The sequence below is a fragment of the Oncorhynchus tshawytscha genome, linkage group LG21 (genome assembly GCF_018296145.1).
Source record: "Oncorhynchus tshawytscha isolate Ot180627B linkage group LG21, Otsh_v2.0, whole genome shotgun sequence".
Lineage (NCBI taxonomy): Eukaryota > Metazoa > Chordata > Actinopteri > Salmoniformes > Salmonidae > Oncorhynchus > Oncorhynchus tshawytscha.
This window is the reverse complement of record NC_056449.1, coordinates 28,936,357-28,957,207: the sequence shown is the minus strand read 5'-3', so window position 1 is coordinate 28,957,207 and position 20,851 is coordinate 28,936,357. Positions and strand designations below refer to the sequence as shown.

The 20,851-nt window shown below is 49.1% G+C and overlaps 1 protein-coding gene and 1 pseudogene across 1 annotated transcript in view; both read right to left on the bottom strand.

Moving 5' to 3' along the window:
- The window catches only part of LOC112220558 (cytoplasmic FMR1-interacting protein 2), a 43,325-nt gene extending 39,444 nt beyond the window's left edge, over positions 1-3,881 (bottom strand). Inside the window, exon 1 of the mRNA XM_042303309.1 lies at positions 3,700-3,881. The gene's annotated coding sequence lies outside the window, so the exon portion shown is untranslated. The remainder of the gene's footprint in view (positions 1-3,699) is intronic.
- A 1,109-nt stretch (positions 3,882-4,990) lies between these two features.
- LOC112221199 overlaps positions 4,991-20,851 on the bottom strand; it is a 25,705-nt pseudogene continuing 9,844 nt past the window's right edge.

Below are 20,851 nucleotides of genomic sequence, written 5' to 3'. Positions count from 1 at the left end.
CTTCCAGCCAAATGAGAGAACTGCTCACGGATCATTACTTGCCCTATCAGAGCTGGTTAGGCTGTTATGTTATCCAGAGTGTTGGTAACTGCAACTGTGCTGTCAGATTGTCCGTTTGTAAATTCAGAGCGTTTCGCTCTCGGAGTGTTCAGTGCGCTTTGACCGATGAGTAGGGTTGATCCGAACGTTCTCACCTCTCAACGGCAGTCAAGCACCAAGGTAACATTGGCTTGCTTGTTAGCTACATCCAGACAAATGAGAAAACACACCACTCTGACCATTTTACTCACCCTAGCAGAGCTGGTTAGGCTATTTTGATGTTATCCAGAGCGTTGGTGACTGTAACTGTGCTGCTGGCAATAATTTAATTACGCTTTTTTGCAGACGTTTACTGACACCGGCCATATTCATCAGTTATTCTGCGCTCTGGCACACTCACACTCAGCGGAGAGTGAAATCAGAGTAGATGATCAGACTGAATTTACAAACGCATACAAAATGGTTAACAATGAACCATAATCCCAACTCATGGAGTTACTACCCTGCATGAATCTGCAGGTAGCTAACCAACTGGATTCAATGTTAGCTACCCTGCCGCCCCAGTCTATAGCTAGCCAAGCAAATGGCTCTGAGATACGAATAATAAGATAATACACATAGTGTCAGCTAGCGAGCCAGAAAGCTAATGTTAGCTAGCTAATAGTACACTTTAACTTGAAATGAAACCGCTTTCTGTCAAAATTAGAAACATCTATTATCTGAAAATGTAGCTAGCGAGACTATCATTCATGGATGGATGCGTCTCCTGTCGGATGCCATGGTTGTCCTTAGTTCGAAGATGTAATCCGGAGACAGGCGTTTTCTCCATCTCCTTAGCTACCATACTCGAATTCCACTGACTTCAATATTCGGTCCTCCAGAAAGTGGAGAGAAACACTTAGGCAGTTTTACTATGCGATACATGTAAAAACATATATACATTAAAAAAAAAACATTTTAAAAGCCACGTTAGACAGGATTACCTAAACATACTGACCAGCTCAAATAGACAGAACCATGCTATATGGCAGACCAATCCAAACTCATCTCTCAGCATGTCCAGCCCACTCATTACCTCAGCCAATTTGTAATTTATTTATTATTACTAGGCAAGTCAGTTAAGTACAAATTCTTATTTTCAATGACAGTCTAGGAACAGTGGGTTAACTGCCTGTTCAGGAGCAGAATGACAGATTTGTACCTAGTCAGCTTGGGGATTTGAACTTGCAACCTTTTGGTTACTAGTCCAACGCTCTAACCACTAGGCTACCCTGCCGCCCCAATCATGGCTAGCGAGAAGGTTGCTAACTTACCTGTGGCTAAACCAACTAGGCTCGCAATTTAATAATTTCATTTGTATTTACAGATGGCATACAAGTTTGGTATTAAGGCACATGAAAGTTCACATGTTCGAGAAGGCATTTCTCGAACAAAGTTTATGTTCAAACGGTTCTCCTGTGAAGTAGTGACCCACAACATATGCCTAGTTTCCTGAAATGGGTCACATATGTACAGTGCGGTGTCCCTCAGGGCAGTTGCCTTGGGCCGTTACTCTTAGCTATTTGATTTGCTACTGGTCTTACACGAAGGTAGAATGGCTATGTACATGGATCAATCCATATTCTACATGCCAGCACCCAAAGCCAAATAAGGAGTTACAGTCAGTATTCGAAGGTTTTTAATAATAAACTGGTATTAAATACATTTAAAACTAAATGCATTGTATTTGGTTCAAAACATTCTCTAAGACCTAAACTGGAGTTGTACATAAAGGGTGTGACCATTGATAAAGTTGAGCTAAACTTCTAGGTATAACATTGGATGGTCATTTACCATGGTCAAGTCATAATGACAAAGTTGTTGTGAAGATGGGGAGAGGTATGTATGTTACATAAAAATATGTTCTGCATTTTTGACACAAGAAAATCAACTGTACTAGTTGTTCAGGCTCTGGGGTCTTGTCCCATCTTGATTCATGTCTGGTAATATTGTCAAAAAATGATAGATTGTCTACATAATCAAATAACATTCAGCTCAAACAGTTGTCTTGTTAGTCATTGCATTTCAAATGTGTGTGACTGTCCTTGTCTATCAGTGTTTTGTTACTTGTCATGTTTTGTGTTTTTTGTGGACCCCAGAAAAAGTAGCTGCTGCTTCTGCAAAAGTTAATGGGGACCCAAATAAACAAATCTTTCAAGTATTACAGTCAAACAAAGTAAAATGGTTATTAATTATTTGAGAGGTGGGGGAAAAAAACATTAATTTGAGGTTAGAGAATCAAAAGGCTACATAATGGAAGACGGTGAACCTGCCATCCGTGCATTTGGCCAGAACAGCATCATGGGCCCGGGTTGGAAGGACGCATCATACAATGAACATTTGTCTACATTGTAAACCTGCCTTTTGTCAATGAGGTGATGCTTAACGAAAACATTGTAACAAATTGCTGATAGCCCACTTAAAAGTCCTATTAGAAAATATACTGGACAAAAATGTAAAACGCAATGTGCAACAATTTCAAATACTATGCTGAGTTACAGTTCACATAAGGAAGTCAGTCAATAGTGAATACATTTCACATGACTGGGCAGGGGCACAGCCATGGGTGGGCCTGGAAGGGTGTAGGCAACCCACTTGGGAGCCAGGCCCAGCCAATCAGAATGAGGTTTTCCCCACTAAATGGCTTTATTACCCCCTTTAAAACGATGTTGGAGGTGGTTTATGATAGACAAATTATCATTACATTCTCTGGCAACAGCTCTGGTGGACATTCCTGCAGTCAGCAAGCCAATTGCATGCTCCCTCAAAACTTCAGACATCTGTGGCATTGTGTGACAAAACAGCAAATTTTTGTGGCCTTTATTTGTCCCCAGCACAAGGTGCACCTGTGTAATGATCATGCTGTTTAATCAGCTTCTTGATGTGCCACACCTGTCAGGTGGATGTATTATATTGACAAAGGATAAAATTATCACTAACAGAGATGTAAAAAATGTGTGCACAAAATCTGAGAGAAATAAGCTTTTTGTGTATATGGTACATTTCTGGGATCTTTTATTTCAGCTCATGGGACCAACACATATTGCGTTGATAGTTTTGTTCAGTGTATGATTTAAAAAAATCTAAACTATAAGGAATGTAGTCTACGGGTAGAGCACACGTTAAATACCTAACCTCCACTAGCTGTAGCCAATATATCTATTGGAACATTTACCTATAAAATAAATTGTATAAATGTTGTATGTTTTATTAAGACAATCAAATGTATTGTGTGATATTCATATCTCCCGTAGTATTTTCATGTAAAAATTAAGAAAACGCATTTTTTCTTATAGCCTCTGCCACCCCACCCATCTCTCGTAGTATGACGCTATCAATACACTGCCTGAAATAACGGGGGGTTCATTCACATCACGGAATAAGTGAAGAGGCAAACGGTCGCAAAAATGAATGATCGAATCCGATGCGTTTGTTTTCAATGTAAAAAAATAAAGACATGAATTGCTTCCAATGGTAAAATGATGGTGCACCATGCAAGAGAGGGGAAACACATCGCAGGTTCTCAACATCAATCGCAGCCTCCCGTCGAGAAGCGAGCGTAGGCTACCCGCACATATTTGCCGTGTGCTGGCAGCATATTCCGTTACATTTTGCACTTACCTGCAACTTGCATGCCCGTCCAGGGAGATTTGGGCGGACAATGTCTAACTCCGCGACGAAAATCCTATGTTTTACTGACGGTTTTTTCTGGCCTTTTCTCCGACTGATGATCTCGATTCTCTCATCGCCTATCCGTTATAATCCACCCCACACAAAGAGCAGAAAATGGCTGCAAGTGCATTTCCTTAAAGAGACAGTAACTCACACACAGGCAGGAGGATGGAACTGTTGTGCTGAATATGGCCAATGTTGTTGCACAGACCAACACTCTACCTTGCGATGAGGCTATTGTATCGTCAAAATGAAACAATGTATTTGCAATGTCACCTATCTATCGCTATTCTCTACAAACTATTCCCCTTGAAATTATATCATAGCCATTAGGACATCATTGAAACGTGCTTCACATTCTTCCCCATTTCCATTTGATTGGATATTGCAGGATATTACTTACTTACCATGCACAGCACCGGCAAGTCAATGACCCGGTTTCCAGGACAGGTGGTGTCAAACTGAACTTTGATCACATCAACTACACAGGATACAGCGTCCAGTCCTTGACATAACTGTATAGGCCTAGTATGCCATAGAGGCACAGGTGTTTTTAGAAGAAAACTAAATATTTTGAGTTTTCATTCTGTCACCTTACAATGGATTGTATAGAGATTTAATGGAATAGCCCTAAAACTGCATAGGTACCCTACTATATAGAGTTATCTATATCTATCTACTCCTGTATATGTCCATATATCTCTATTTATCTATTATATTCATCTAGATACATCCATACTCCCACAGAGATCATACTTGTAATTCTATGTATACTTTCTGCCTGACAGGGTATTACTATGCCAGTTCTTGTACCCAGTCAGACCTCGTTGTCACAGCAACCAGAGCAGGCATGTAGGGCTGTCTGGAACCCCCAGACTCAGTTCATACTTTATCAGGGCAGTGTGTTTGTGTGTCTGTGTGAGAACACTGGATACATTAAAACCACCTACAGTTAGACTACTACAGTTACTGTATAGACAAGTGAACTGTAATGAGTATTATGCATTGTGGTTATTTGGTATTAGGACTGCAGTAGCCTGCTATACAGAGATCCTAGTACATAAGAAAGTCTGTAGATGATGGGAATAGCCTGCATTATGACATCATGGGTAATGGGTTGTGGGTGCCCTCTGATGGTCAGACTTTGAGCGACAGACAGTAAAATCAAACTAAAGTAAGCTTATGAAACAACTAATTAACACAATAGACAGAAAAAAAATGTATCAAGACACAATAGAAGTAGATTTCTACATTTTATAAAAATATGATTTGCTACAAAATAAATAGAAACTTGAAGGAAATTAATAAATAACATAACCACAGCTAGCTAAGTATATTTCATACAGTATCTTCAGTTTGGTTGAGCAAAATTATTCTGGCATGATTCACCGCGGATAGCTGGTTAGCACACCAGGTTTGGCTGAAAAGCTTGTTTGTTCAGGCTCAGAGGTCTGAGAGTGAGGCCAGCTCGTGCAGCAGGAGAGCAAAGGAGGGACGGTCATCTGGTTTCTACACAGGAAAAGACAGATCAATCACAAGACATTATGTAAGGTGCAGGTGAGCCAACTTACCAAGCTGAATCAGTAAGGTACAGGTGAACCAACCGACCTAGCTGAATCAGTAAGGTACAGGTGAACCAACCGACCAAGCTGAATCAGTAAGGTACAGGTGAACAGGTGAACAGGTGAGCCAACTTACCAAGCTGAATCAGTAAGGTACAGGTGAACCAACCGACCTAGCTGAATCAGTAAGGTACAGGTGAACCAACCGACCAAGCTGAATCAGTAAGGTACAGGTGAACCAACCGACCTAGCTGAATCAGTAAGGTACAGGTGAACCAACCGACCAAGCTGAATCAGTAAGGTACAGGTGAACCAACCGACCAAGCTGAATCAGTAAGGTACAGGTGAACCAACCGACCAAGCTGAATCACTAAGGTAAAGGTGAGTCTGTCTACTGCAATATTTCCCAAACTCGGTCCTTCGGACCCCAAACCCCCCCCAACTACACACCCCCAACTACACCTACACTCAACTACACTCACTCACCCAACTACACCCACACTCACCCAACTAAACCCACCCACCCAACTACACCCACCCACCGAACTACACCCACCCACACTACACCCACACTACACCCACCCACCCACACTACAACCAGACACCTACGCACCCACACTACAACCACACCCACCCACACTACACCAACCCACACACACCCACCCAACTACACCCACCTACACTACACTACACCCACCCGCACTACACTAACAGTACAGGTGAGTCAGTAAGCTACAGGTGTGAAACAGGTAGGTCCTTCCCACCCACCTCCTTCCAGCACCACTCCATGAGGAGGTGCACAGCCTCTGGGGCCTGTCTGGGTTTTAGCAGCCTCAGACCTGCATTCAGGGCCTCCACCACCTCAAGATTAGACCGGTTCTCATAGGGCAGACGCCCTTCAGTATACACCTCCCACATAAACACACCTGGAGGAGAGGAGAGGCGAGAAGGGGGAGTAGAGGGGAGGAGGAGGGGAGGAGAGAGGAGTGGGGAGAAGGGGAGGGCAGGAGGAGAGGAGTGGGGAGAAGGGGAGGAGAGGAGATTCAACATTCATTCATCATACCTCTAATATGATAACAGTTTAGAATTTGAAGAAGCTCAGTGTCTGACAACAGTCTCACAGAGAAACAAATAAACCTACCAAAGGACCAGATGGTCTCAGAGAGGATGAATAAACCTACCAAAGGACCAGACGGTCTCAGAGAGGAAGAATAAACCTACCAAAGGACCAGACTCTCTCAGAGAGGATGAATAAACCTACCAAAGGACCAGACGGTCTCAGAGAGGATGAATAAACCTACCAAAGGACCAGACGTCAGACTTGCTGCTGAACTTGCAGTACTTGATGACCTCAGGAGAAGACCAGAGAGGGGGGAGGGGGAGAGGGAGGACGGAGAGGGGGGGGGGGGAGAGAGGGGGAGATGGGAGAGGGAGGGAGGAGGGAGAGAGAGGGAGGGGTGAGGGGAAGAGAGAGGGAGGGAGAAGGAGGGAGGGGCGAGGGTGAGAGAGAGGGAGGGGGGAGAAGGAGGGAGGGGCGAGGGGGAGAGAGAGGGAGGGGGAGAGGGAGGAAGGAAAGAAAGAGTGTAAGGGGGAGAGAGAGTGCAGAGGTAATAATGGCATACTAATGCAATTATTGGAAAATACATCAAGGCTGAACACAACATGGTACACTGTGGTTGCCTGCCACATTCTCCTCCAGGTAGTCCCTCCTGTCTGGACGTTTTCAGGGTGTGGTGGAGCTGCCTGCCTATTGGTAACAGCTGGGGCTGCTACACCTGGGTACCTCATCACACAAGTCTACCTTACTTCACCACTTATGTCATCACAGTCCTAATGCTTTTAGAATAGCAAAACACATGCCAATTCTCACTATCATGCATATGCGTTGTTTAAGCATATCTTTATTACACAGTAACTTATCTATAACATATAAGCGTCTGGTGTGTTATCTGCTTTGTGTTTGATCTTTAGAATTGTCATGTAATTCAGGATTAGGAAACTTCCATAGAGATAGTTAGAGGACTCATCTGCCCATGCTGTAACAGACACTATAATGGCACAGATGCAAAAATGAGTCCTCTAACTATCTCTATGATACCTTCCATAATCAATAACCAAACAAAATTGCTGCTGGCTGCCTGGAGACAGAAGCAGCAGGTCAACCTCTGACCTTCTGAGAGTTCCGCAGGGCTCTGAGAGCTCTCTCTACCCTGAGAGACAGGATGCCTCAGTCGCGTGATCAGACCTGCAGAGAATACACATATGCATGAACCCACACCACATGCACGCACGCATGCGCACACACACACACACACACACACACACACACACACACACACACACACACACACACACACACACACACACACACACACACACACACACACACACACACACACACACACACACACACACACACACACACAGGTTGAATGTCAAGATGAAACAACAAAACTATATTTGCATACACTGGGAGTTAGATAATGTAGAGGAATTAGGCTATTCTGCCTCAACAATAGAACTCATGAACTATTATTTTACAGGCAGTTTCCTCTGTAGAATGTTGATGCAAGGAAACGATTCCACGCTATACTAAGGGAAGAACATCGGGGCCATAGAACGTATAGAACCATTTCAAACTACATTAACGCTCCTCTCCCATCTCCCTCTCTACTGTGGGAGATCCACGTGTGCTGGTGAAACCTTACATGACCCCTGAAGATGCCTGTATCTCAACGGACTAACAAACACAGTTTTGTGGTACATGTCCAAATAGGTCACACTGGCCTGGCTGTAAACAGATGTATTAGGTAGCTCAGGTGAGCCACTGATAACGTAAATACCTGCAGCGTTGTGTTGGTGGTACTGGATGAGCTCAGGAATGGTGCTGAACAGGTATTTCTCTGCCAGGTAAAACGTGGACGTCTACTCTGCCTCTGACTGTCTGATCTGGTAGTGCTTCACCCGCAGGATCTTCTGCACGTTGGATCTGAACATGATTCATCATCATGTAACTATGCCATATATATGCAGTTCAAACAAACAACCCACAACTGTTTTGGTAAAAAGCTGAGGGATGGGGCTGGAGACATGTAACCACTTTCAAATTCATAGACAGAGCTAGGGATGTCCCAATACCAATCGCTGATTGCCCCTTTAACTGACTGTCATTGAAGCTGAGTGACATGGCTGAAACAGGCAGTAGTTACCCTGGGGCTTTAGTGAAGACAGACACAGTGTAGACGCCTGCATGCCTGGAGTCTCGCACCACAAAAGCTCCTTCCTTACCCTGCACAAACAAACACAACATTTTATTTCAGTAGGATGAATCATACTTGTGTCTGCTGAGTCCATTAGGTTGAATTTGTTGTATGTCATACCATACTTGAGTGATGTGGAAATTGCCTTTACAATCTCAATTTATGGGAATAAGGCTTGACATGATAACACAGTGTGATTCCCCAAAGGAGAAGAGCTTGAAATACACAACACCCATTTCTACCCTCCCACTGTCACACTACACAACCCTCGCACTCCCACTGTCACACTACACAACTCTACCCTCCCACCGTCACACTACACAACCCTCCCCTCCTACTGTCACACTACACAACCCTCCCACTCCCACTGTCACACTACACAACTCTACCCTCCCACCGTCATACTACACAACCCTCCCACTCCCACTGTCACACTACACAACCCTCCCCTCCCACTGTCACACTACACAACCCTCCCCTCCCACTGTCACACTACACAACCCTCCCCTCCCACTGTCACACTATACAACCCTCCCCTCCCAATGTCACACTATACAACCCTCCCCTCCCACTGTCACACTATACAACCCTCCCACTCCCACTGTCACACTACACAACCCTCCCTTCCCAATGTCACACTATACAACCCTCCCCTCCCAATGTCACACTATACAACCCTCCCCTCCTACTGTCACACTACACAACCCTCCCACTCCCACTGTCACCTACACAACCCTCCTCCCACTGTCATACTACACAACCCTCCCCTCTCACTGTCACACTATCCTCCCACTGTCACACTATACAACCCTCCCCTCCCAATGTCACACTATACAACCCTCCCTCCCACTGTCATACTATACAATCCTCCCACTCCCACTGTCACACTACACAACCCTCCCCCACTGTCACACTATACAACCCTCCCTCCCAATGTCACACTATACAACCCTCCCCTCCCACCGTCACACTACACAACCCTCCCACTCCCACTGTCACACTACACAACCCTCCCCTCCCACTGTCATACTACACAACCCTCCCCTCTCACTGTCACACTATACAACCCTCCTCCCACTGTCACACTATACAACCCTCCCACTCCCACTGTCACACTACACAACCCTCCCTTCCCACTGTCATACTACACAACCCTCCCCTCTCACTGTCACACTACACAACCCTCCCCTCTCACTGTCACACTACACAACCCTCCCCTCCCACTGTCACACTACACAACCCTCCCCTCCCAATGTCACACTATACAACCCTCCCCTCCCACTGTCACACTACACAACCCTCCCCTCCCACTGTCACACTATACAACCCTCCCCTTCCACTGTCACACTATACAACCCTCCCCTTCCACTGTCACACTATACAACCCTCCACTCCCACTGTCACACTATACAACCCTCCCCTCCCAATGTCACACCAACCCTCCCCTCCCACTGTCACACTACACAACCCTCCCCTCCCACTGTCACACTCAAAACCCTCCCCGTCCCACAGTCACACGTCCCTTCCACTGTCACACTACACAACCCTCCCTCCCACTGTCACACTACACAACCCTCCCCTCCCACTGTCACACTACACAACCCTCCCCTCCCACTGTCACACTACACAACCCTCCCCTCCCACTGTCACACTATACAACCCTCCCCTTCCACTGTCACACTACACAACCCTCCCACAGTCACACTACACAACCCTCCCCTCCCACTGTCACACTACACAACACTCCCCTCCCAATGTCACACTACACAACCCTCCCTTCCACTGTCACACTACACAACCCTCCTCCACTGTCATACTACACAACCCTCCCCTCTCACTGTCCCACAGTCACACTATACAATCCTCCCCTCCCACTGTCACACTATACAACCCTCCCTCCCACTGTCACACTATACAACCCTCCCCTCCACTGTCACACTATACAACCCTCCTCCACTGTCACACTATACAACCCTCCCCTTCCACTGTCACACTATACAACCCTCCTCCCACTGTCACACTATACAACCCCTCCTCCCAATGTCACACTATACAACCCTCCCTCCCACTGTCACACTACACAACCCTCCCCTCCCACTGTCACACTATACAACCCTCCTCCCACTGTCACCACAACCCTCCTCCCAATGTCACACTATACAACCCTCCCCTCCCAATGTCACACTATACAACCCTCCCCTCCCACCGTCACACTACACAACCCTCCCACTCCCACTGTCACACTACACAACCCTCCCCTCCCACTGTCATACTACACAACCCTCCTCTCACTGTCACACTATACAACCCTCCCCTCCCACTGTCACACTATACAACCCTCCCTCCCACTGTCACACTACACAACCCTCCCCTCCACTGTCATACTACACAACCCTCCCCTCTCACTGTCACACTACACAACCCTCCCCTCTCACTGTCACACTACACAACCCTCCCCTCCCACTGTCACACTATACAACCCTCCCTCCCAATGTCACACTATACAACCCTCCCCTCCCACTGTCACACTACACAACCCTCCTCCCACTGTCACACTATACAACCCTCCTTCCACTGTCACACTATACAACCCTCCTCCTTCCACTGTCACACTATACAACCCTCCCACTCCCACTGTCACACTATACAACCCTCCTCCCCAATGTCACTATACAACCCTCCCCTCCCACTGTCACACTACACAACCCTCCTCCCACTGTCACACTACAAAACCCTCCCGTCCCACAGTCACACGACACAACCCTCCCTTCCACTGTCACACTACACAACCCTCCTCCCACTGTCACACTACACAACCCTCCCCTCCCACTGTCACACTACACAACCCTCCCCTCCCACTGTCACACTACACAACCCTCCCTCCCACTGTCACACTATACAACCCTCCCCTTCCACTGTCACACTACACAACCCTCCCACAGTCACACTACACAACCCTCCCCTCCCACTGTCACACTACACAACACTCCCCTCCCAATGTCACACTACACAACCCTCCCTTCCACTGTCACACTACACAACCCTCCTCCCACTGTCATACTACACAACCCTCCTCTCACTGTCACACTACACAACCCTCCTCCCACAGTCACACTATACAATCCTCCCCTCCCACTGTCACTATACAACCCTCCCTCCCACTGTCACACTACAACCCTCCTTCCACTGTCACACTATACAACCCTCCTCCCACTGTCACACTATACAACCCTCCCCTTCCACTGTCACACTATACAACCCTCCCCTCCCACTGTCACACTATACAACCCTCCCCTCCCAATGTCACACTATACAACCCTCCCTCCCACTGTCACACTACACAACCCTCCCCTCCCACTGTCACACTACATAACCCTCCCTTCCCACAGTCTGTCACACCCTCCCTTCCACTGTCACACTACACAACCCTCCTCCCACTGTCACACTACACAACCCTCCCTTCCACAGTCACACTACACAACCCTCAAACTGTCACACTACACAACCCTCCTCCCACTGTCACACTATACAACCCTCCCCTCCCACTGTCACACTATACAACCCTCCCCTCCCACTGCCACACTACACAACCCTCCCTTCCCACTGTCACACTACACAACCCCTCCCACTGTCACACTATACAACCCTCAAACTGTCACACTACACAACCCTCCCTTCCACAGTCACACTACACAACCCTCAAACTGTCACACTACACAACCCTCCCCTCCCACTGTCACACTATACAACCCTCCTCCCACTGTCACACTATACAACCCTCCCTCCCACTGTCACACTACACAACCCTCCCTTCCACAGTCACACTACACAACCCTCAAACTGTCACACTACACAACCCTCCCTCCCACTGTCACACTATACAACCCTCCCCTCCCACTGTCACACTATACAACCCTCCCCTCCCACTGTCACACTACACAACCCTCCCACTGTCACACTATACAACCCTCAAACTGTCACACTACACAACCCTCCTCCCACTGTCACACTACACAACCCTCCTCCCATTTGTCACATTACACAACCCTCCCTTCCACTGTCTCACCACTCCTTCCACACACACAACCCTCAAACTGTCACACTACACAACCCTCAAACTGTCACACTACACAACTGTCACACTACACAACCCTCCCTTCCACTGTCACACTAAACAACCCTCCCCTCCCACTGTCATACTATACAACCCTCCCTCCCACTGTCACACTACACAACCCTCCTTCCACTGTCACACCACACAACCCTCCTTCCACTGTCACACTGTCACACTACACAACCCTCCCCTTCCACTGTCACTGTCCCTCAAACTTTCACTACACAACCCTCCCCTCCCACTGTCACACTATACAACCCTCAAACTGTCACACTACAACCCTCCCTCCCACTGTCACACTACACAACCCTCCTCCCACTGTCACACTACACAACCCTCCCTCTCACTGTCACACTACACAACCCTCAAACTGTCACACTACCCTCCCTCCCACTGTCACACTATACAACCCTCCCTCTCACTGTCACACAACCCTCCCCTCCCACTGTCACACTACACAACCCTCCTTTCCACTGTCACACTATACAACCCTCCCCTCCCACTGTCACACTATACAACCCTCCCCTCCCACTGTCACACTACACAACCCTCCCTTTCACTGTCACACTATACAACCCTCCTCCCACTGTCACACTACACAACCCTCCCTTTCCACTGTCACACTATACAACCCTCCCCCCCACTGTCACACTATACAACCCTCCCCTCCCACTGTCACACTATACAACCCTCCTCCCACTGTCACACTACACAACCCTCCCCTCCCAATGTCACACTACACAACCCTCCCTCCCAGTGCCACACTACACAACCCTCCCTTCCACTGTCACACTACACAACCCTCCCTTTCCACTGTCACACTACACAACCCTCAAATTGTCACTACACAACCCTCAAACTGTCACACTACCCAACCCTCCTCCCAATGTCACACTAACAACCCTCCCTTCCACTGTCACACTACACAACCCTCCTCCCAATGTCACACTACACAACCCTCCCTCCCACTGTCACACTACACAACCTTCCCTCCCACTGTCACACTACACAACCCTCCTCCCACTGTCACACTACACAACCCTCCTTCCCACTGTCACACTATACAACCCTCCCCTTCCACTGTCACACTATACAAACCTCAAATTGTCACACACTACACAACCCTCCCACTGTCACACTACACAACCCTCCCCTTCCACTGTCACACTATACAAACCTCAAACTGTCACTACACAACCCTCCCCTCCCACTGTCATACTACACAACCCTCCTCCCACTGTCACACTATACAACCCTCCCCTCCCACTGTCATACTACACAACCCTCCCCTCCCACTGTCACACTACACAACCCTACCTCCCACTGCCACACTACACAACCCTCCCTTCCACTGTCACACTACACAACCCTCCTCCCAATGTCACACTACACAACCCTCCCTCCCACTGTCACACTACACAACCTTCCCCTCCCACTGTCACACTACACAACCCTCCCCTCCCACTGTCACACTATACAACCCTCCTTCCCACTGTCACACTATACAACCCTCCCCTCCCACTGTCACACTACACAACCCTCCCCTTCCACTGTCACACTATACAAACCTCAAACTGTCACACTACACAACCCTCCCTCCCACTGTCATACTACACAACCTCCCCTCCCACTGTCACACTATACAACCCTCCCCTCCCACTGTCACACTATACAACCCTCCCCTCCCACTGTCATACTACACAACCCTCCCCTCCCACTGTCACACTATACAACCCTCAAACTGTCACACTATACAACCCTCCCCCCACTGTCACACTATACAACCCTCCTCCCACTGTCACACTATACAACCCTCCTCCCAATGTCACACTATACAACCCTCCTCCCACTGTCACACTATACAACCCTCCTTCCACTGTCACACTACACAACCCTCCACTTCCACTGTCACACTATACAACCCTCCCTCCCACTGTCACACTATACAACCCTCCTCCCACTGTCACACTATACAACCCTCCCCTCCCACTGTCACACTACACAACCCTCCCCTCCCAATGTCACACTACACAACCCTCCCTTCCACTGTCACTGTCCCTCCCTTCCACTGTCACACTACACACCCTCCTTCCACTGTCACACTACACAACCCTCAAACTGTCACACTACACAACCCTCAAACTGTCACACTACAAACCCTCCCTCCCACTGTCACACTAAACAACCCTCCCTCCCAATGTCACATTACACTGTCCTTCCACTGTCACACTACACAACCCTCCTTCCACTGTCACACTACACAACCCTCAAAGTGTCACACTACACAACCCTCCTTCCACTGTCACACTACACAACCCTCAAACTGTCACACTACACAACCCTCCTTCCACTGTCACACTACACAACCCTCCCCTTCCACTGTCACACTATACAACCCTCCACTCCCACTGTCACACTATACAACCCTCCCCTCCCAATGTCACACTATACAACCCTCCTCCCACTGTCACACTACACAACCCTCCCTCCCACTGTCACACTACAAACCCTCCCCGTCCCACAGTCACACGACACAACCCTCCCTTCCACTGTCACACTACACAACCCTCCCCTCCCACTGTCACACTACACAACCCTCCTCCCACTGTCACACTACACAACCCTCCCTCCCACTGTCACACTACACAACCCTCCCCTCCCACTGTCACACTATACAACCCTCCTTCCACTGTCACACTACACAACCCTCCCACAGTCACACTACACAACCCTCCCCTCCCACTGTCACACTACACAACACTCCCCTCCCAATGTCACACTACACAACCCTCCTTCCACTGTCACACTACACAACCCTCCTCCCACTGTCATACTACACAACCCTCCTCTCACTGTCACACTACACAACCCTCCCTCCCACAGTCACACTATACAATCCTCCTCCCACTGTCACACTATACAACCCTCCTCCCACTGTCACACTATACAACCCTCCTTCCACTGTCACACTATACAACCCTCCTCCCACTGTCACACTATACAACCCTCCTTCCACTGTCACACTATACAAACCCTCCCTCCCACTGTCACACTATACAACCCTCCCTCCCAATGTCACACTATACAACCCTCCCCTCCCACTGTCACACTACACAACCCTCCCCTCCCACTGTCACACTCATAACCCTCCCCGTCCCACAGTCACAACCAACCCTCCCTTCCACTGTCACACTACACAACCCTCCTCCCACTGTCACACTACACAACCCTCCCTTCCACACTACACAACCCTCAAACTGTCACACTACACAACCCTCCCCTCCACTGTCACACTATACAACCCTCCCCTCCCACTGTCACACTATACAACCCTCCCCTCCCACTGCCACACTACACAACCCTCCTTCCCACTGTCACACTACACAACCCTCCCACTGTCACACTATACAACCCTCAAACTGTCACACTACACAACCCTCCCTTCCACAGTCACACTACACAACCCTCAAACTGTCACACTACACAACCCTCCCCTCCCACTGTCACACTATACAACCCTCCCCTCCCACTGTCACACTATACAACCCTCCCCTCCCACTGTCACACTACACAACCCTCCCTTCCACAGTCACACTACACAACCCTCAAACTGTCACACTACACAACCCTCCCCTCCCACTGTCACACTATACAACCCTCCCCCCACTGTCACACTATACAACCCTCCCCTCCCACTGTCACACTACACAACCCTCCCACTGTCACACTATACAACCCTCAAACTGTCACACTACACAACCCTCCCCTCCCACTGTCACACTACACAACCCTCCCTCCCATTGTCACATTACACAACCCTCCTTCCACTGTCTCACTACACAACCCTCCTTCCACTGTCACACTACACAACCCGCAAACTGTCACACTGTCACAACCCTCAAACTGTCACACTACACAACCCTCCCCTCCCAATGTCACACTACACAACCCTCCCTTCCACTGTCACACTAAACAACCCTCCCTCCCAATGTCATACTATACAACCCTCCTCCCACTGTCACACTACACAACCCTCCTTCCACTGTCACACCACACAACCCTCCTTTCCACTGTCACACTGTCAAACTGTCACTACACAACCCTCCTTCCACTGTCACACCACCCTCAAACTGTCACACTACACAACCCTCCCCTCCCACTGTCACACTATACAACCCTCAAACTGTCACACTACACAACCCTCCTCCCACTGTCACACTACACAACCCTCCCTCCCACTGTCACACTACACAACCCTCCCCTCTCACTGTCACACTACACAACCCTCAAACTGTCACACTACCCTCCCCTCCCACTGTCACACTATACAACCCTCCCTCTCACTGTCACACTATACAACCCTCCTCCCACTGTCACACTACACAACCCTCCTTTCCACTGTCACACTATACAACCCTCCCCTCCCACTGTCACACTATACAACCCTCCTCCCACTGTCACACTACACAACCCTCCCTTTCCACTGTCACACTATACAACCCTCCCCCCCACTGTCACACTACACAACCCTCCTTTCCACTGTCACACTATACAACCCTCCCCTCCCACTGTCACACTATACAACCCTCCTCCCACTGTCACACTATACAACCCTCCTCCCACTGTCACACTACACAACCCTCCCTCCCACTGTCACACTACACAACCCTCCTCCCAGTGTCACACTACACAACCCTCCTTCCACTGTCACACTACACAACCCTCCCTTTCCACTGTCACACTACACAACCCTCAAATTGTCACACTCACAACCCTCAAACTGTCACACTACCCAACCCTCCCCTCCCAATGTCACACTACACAACCCTCCCTTCCACTGTCACACTACACAACCCTCCCCTCCCAATGTCACACTACACAACCCTCCCTCCCACTGTCACACTACACAACCTTCCCTCCCACTGTCACACTACACAACCCTCCCCTCCCACTGTCACACTACACAACCCTCCTTCCCACTGTCACACTATACAACCCTCCCCTTCCACTGTCACACTATACAAACCTCAAATTGTCACACTACACAACCCTCCCACTGTCACACTACACAACCCTCCCTTCCACTGTCACACTATACAAACCTCAAACTGTCACACTACACAACCCTCCCCCCCACTGTCATACTACACAACCCTCCTCCCACTGTCACACTATACAACCCTCCCTCCCACTGTCACACTATACAACCCTCCCCTCCCACTGTCACACTACACAACCCTCCCTCCCACTGTCACACTACACAACCCTACCTCCCACTGTCACACTACACAACCCTCCCTTCCACTGTCACACTACACAACCCTCCCCTCCCAATGTCACACTACACAACCTCCCTCCCACTGTCACACTACACAACCTTCCCCTCCCACTGTCACACTACACAACCCTCCCTCCCACTGTCACACTATACAACCCTCCCTTCCCACTGTCACACTATACAACCCTCCTCCCACTGTCACACTACACACCCTCCTTCCACTGTCACACTATACAAACCTCAAACTGTCACACTACACAACCCTCCCTCCCACTGTCATACTACACAACCCTCCCCTCCCACTGTCACACTATACAACCCTCCCTCCCACTGTCACACTATACAACCCTCCCCTCCCACTGTCATACTACACAACCCTCCCCCCACTGTCACACTATACAACCCTCAAACTGTCACACTATACAACCCTCCCCTCCCACTGTCACACTATACAACCCTCCTCCCACTGTCACACTATACAACCCTCCTCCCAATGTCACACTATACAACCCTCCCCTCCCACTGTCACACTATACAACCCTCCCCTTCCACTGTCACACTACACAACCCTCCACTTCCACTGTCACACTATACAACCCTCCCCCCACTGTCACACTATACAACCCTCCCCTCCCACTGTCACACTATACAACCCTCCCCTCCCACTGTCACACTACACAACCTCCCCCCCAATGTCACACTACACAACCCTCCCTTCCACTGTCACACTACACAACCCTCCCTTCCACTGTCACACTACACAACCCTCCCCTTCCACTGTCACACTACACAACCCTCAAACTGTCACACTACACAACCCTCAAACTGTCACACTACACAACCCTCCCCTCCCACTGTCACACCAAACAACCCTCCTCCCAATGTCACATTACACAACCCTCCCTTCCACTGTCACACTACACAACCCTCCCCTTCCACTGTCACACTACACAACCCTCAAAGTGTCACACTACACAACCCTCCCCTTCCACTGTCACACTACACAACCCTCAAACTGTCACACTACACAACCCTCCCCTCCCACTGTCACACTATACAACCCTCCCCCCACTGTCACACTATACAACCCTTCCCACTGTCACACTATACAACCCTCCCCTCCCACTGTCACACTATACAACCATTCCACTGTCACACTATACAACCCTCCCCTCCCACTGTCACACTATACAACCCTCCACTGTCACACTCACACCCACTGTCACACTATACAACCCTTCCACTGTCACACTATACAACCCTCCCTCCCACTGTCACACTACACAACCCTCCCTTTCCACTGTCACACTATACAACCCTCCCCTCCCACTGTCACACTATACAACCCTCCCCTCCCACTGTCACACTACACAACCCTCCCTTTCCACTGTCACACTATACAACCCTCCCCTCCCACTGTCACACTACACAACCCTCCCTTTCCACTGTCACACTATACAACCCTCCCCCCACTGTCACACTATACAACCCTCCTCCCACTGTCACACTATACAACCCTCCCCTCCCACTGTCACACTACACAACCCTCCCTCCCAATGTCACACTACACAACCCTCCCTCCCAGTGCCACACTACACAACCCTCCCTTCCACTGTCACACTACACAACCCTCCTTTCCACTGTCACACTACACAACCCTCAAATTGTCACACTACACAACCCTCAAACTGTCACACTACCCAACCCTCCCCTCCCAATGTCACACTACACAACCCTCCTTCCACTGTCACACTACACAACCCTCCTCCCAATGTCACACTACACAACCCTCCCTCCCACTGTCACACTACACAACCTTCCCTCCCACTGTCACACTACACAACCCTCCTCCCACTGTCACACTACACAACCCTCCCTTCCCACTGTCACACTATACAACCCTCCCCTTCCACTGTCACACTATACAAACCTCAAATTGTCACACTACACAACCCTCCCACTGTCACACTACACAACCCTCCTTCCACTGTCACACTATACAAACCTCAAACTGTCACACTACACAACCCTCCCCTCCCACTGTCATACTACACAACCCTCCCCTCCCACTGTCACACTATACAACCCTCCCCTCCCACTGTCACACTATACAACCCTCCCCTCCCACTGTCATACTACACAACCCTCCCCTCCCACTGTCACACTACACAACCCTACCTCCCACTGCCACACTACACAACCCTCCCTTCCACTGTCACACTACACAACCCTCCCCTCCCAATGTCACACTACACAACCCTCCCTCCCACTGTCACACTACACAACCCTTCCCCTCCCACTGTCACACTACACAACCCTCCCCTCCCACTGTCACACTATACAACCCTCCCTTCCCACTGTCACACTATACAACCCTCCCCTCCCACTGTCACACTACACAACCCTCCCCTTCCACTGTCACACTATACAAACCTCAAACTGTCACACTACACAACCCTCCCCTCCCACTGTCATACTACACAACCCCTCCCCCACTGTCACACTATACAACCCTCCCTCCCACTGTCACACTATACAACCCTCCCCTCCCACTGTCATACACAACCCTCCTCCCACTGTCACACTATACAACCCTCAAACTGTCACACTATACAACCCTCCTCCCACTGTCACACTATACAACCCTCCCCTCCCACTGTCACACTATACAACCCTCCTCCCAATGTCACACTATACAACCCTCCCCTCCCACTGTCACACTATACAACCCTCCCCTTCCACTGTCACACTACACAACCCTCCACTTCCACTGTCACACTATACAACCCTCCCCTCCCACTGTCACACTATACAACCCTCCCCTCCCACTGTCACACTATACAACCCTCCCTCCCACTGTCACACTACACAACCCTCCCCTCCCAAT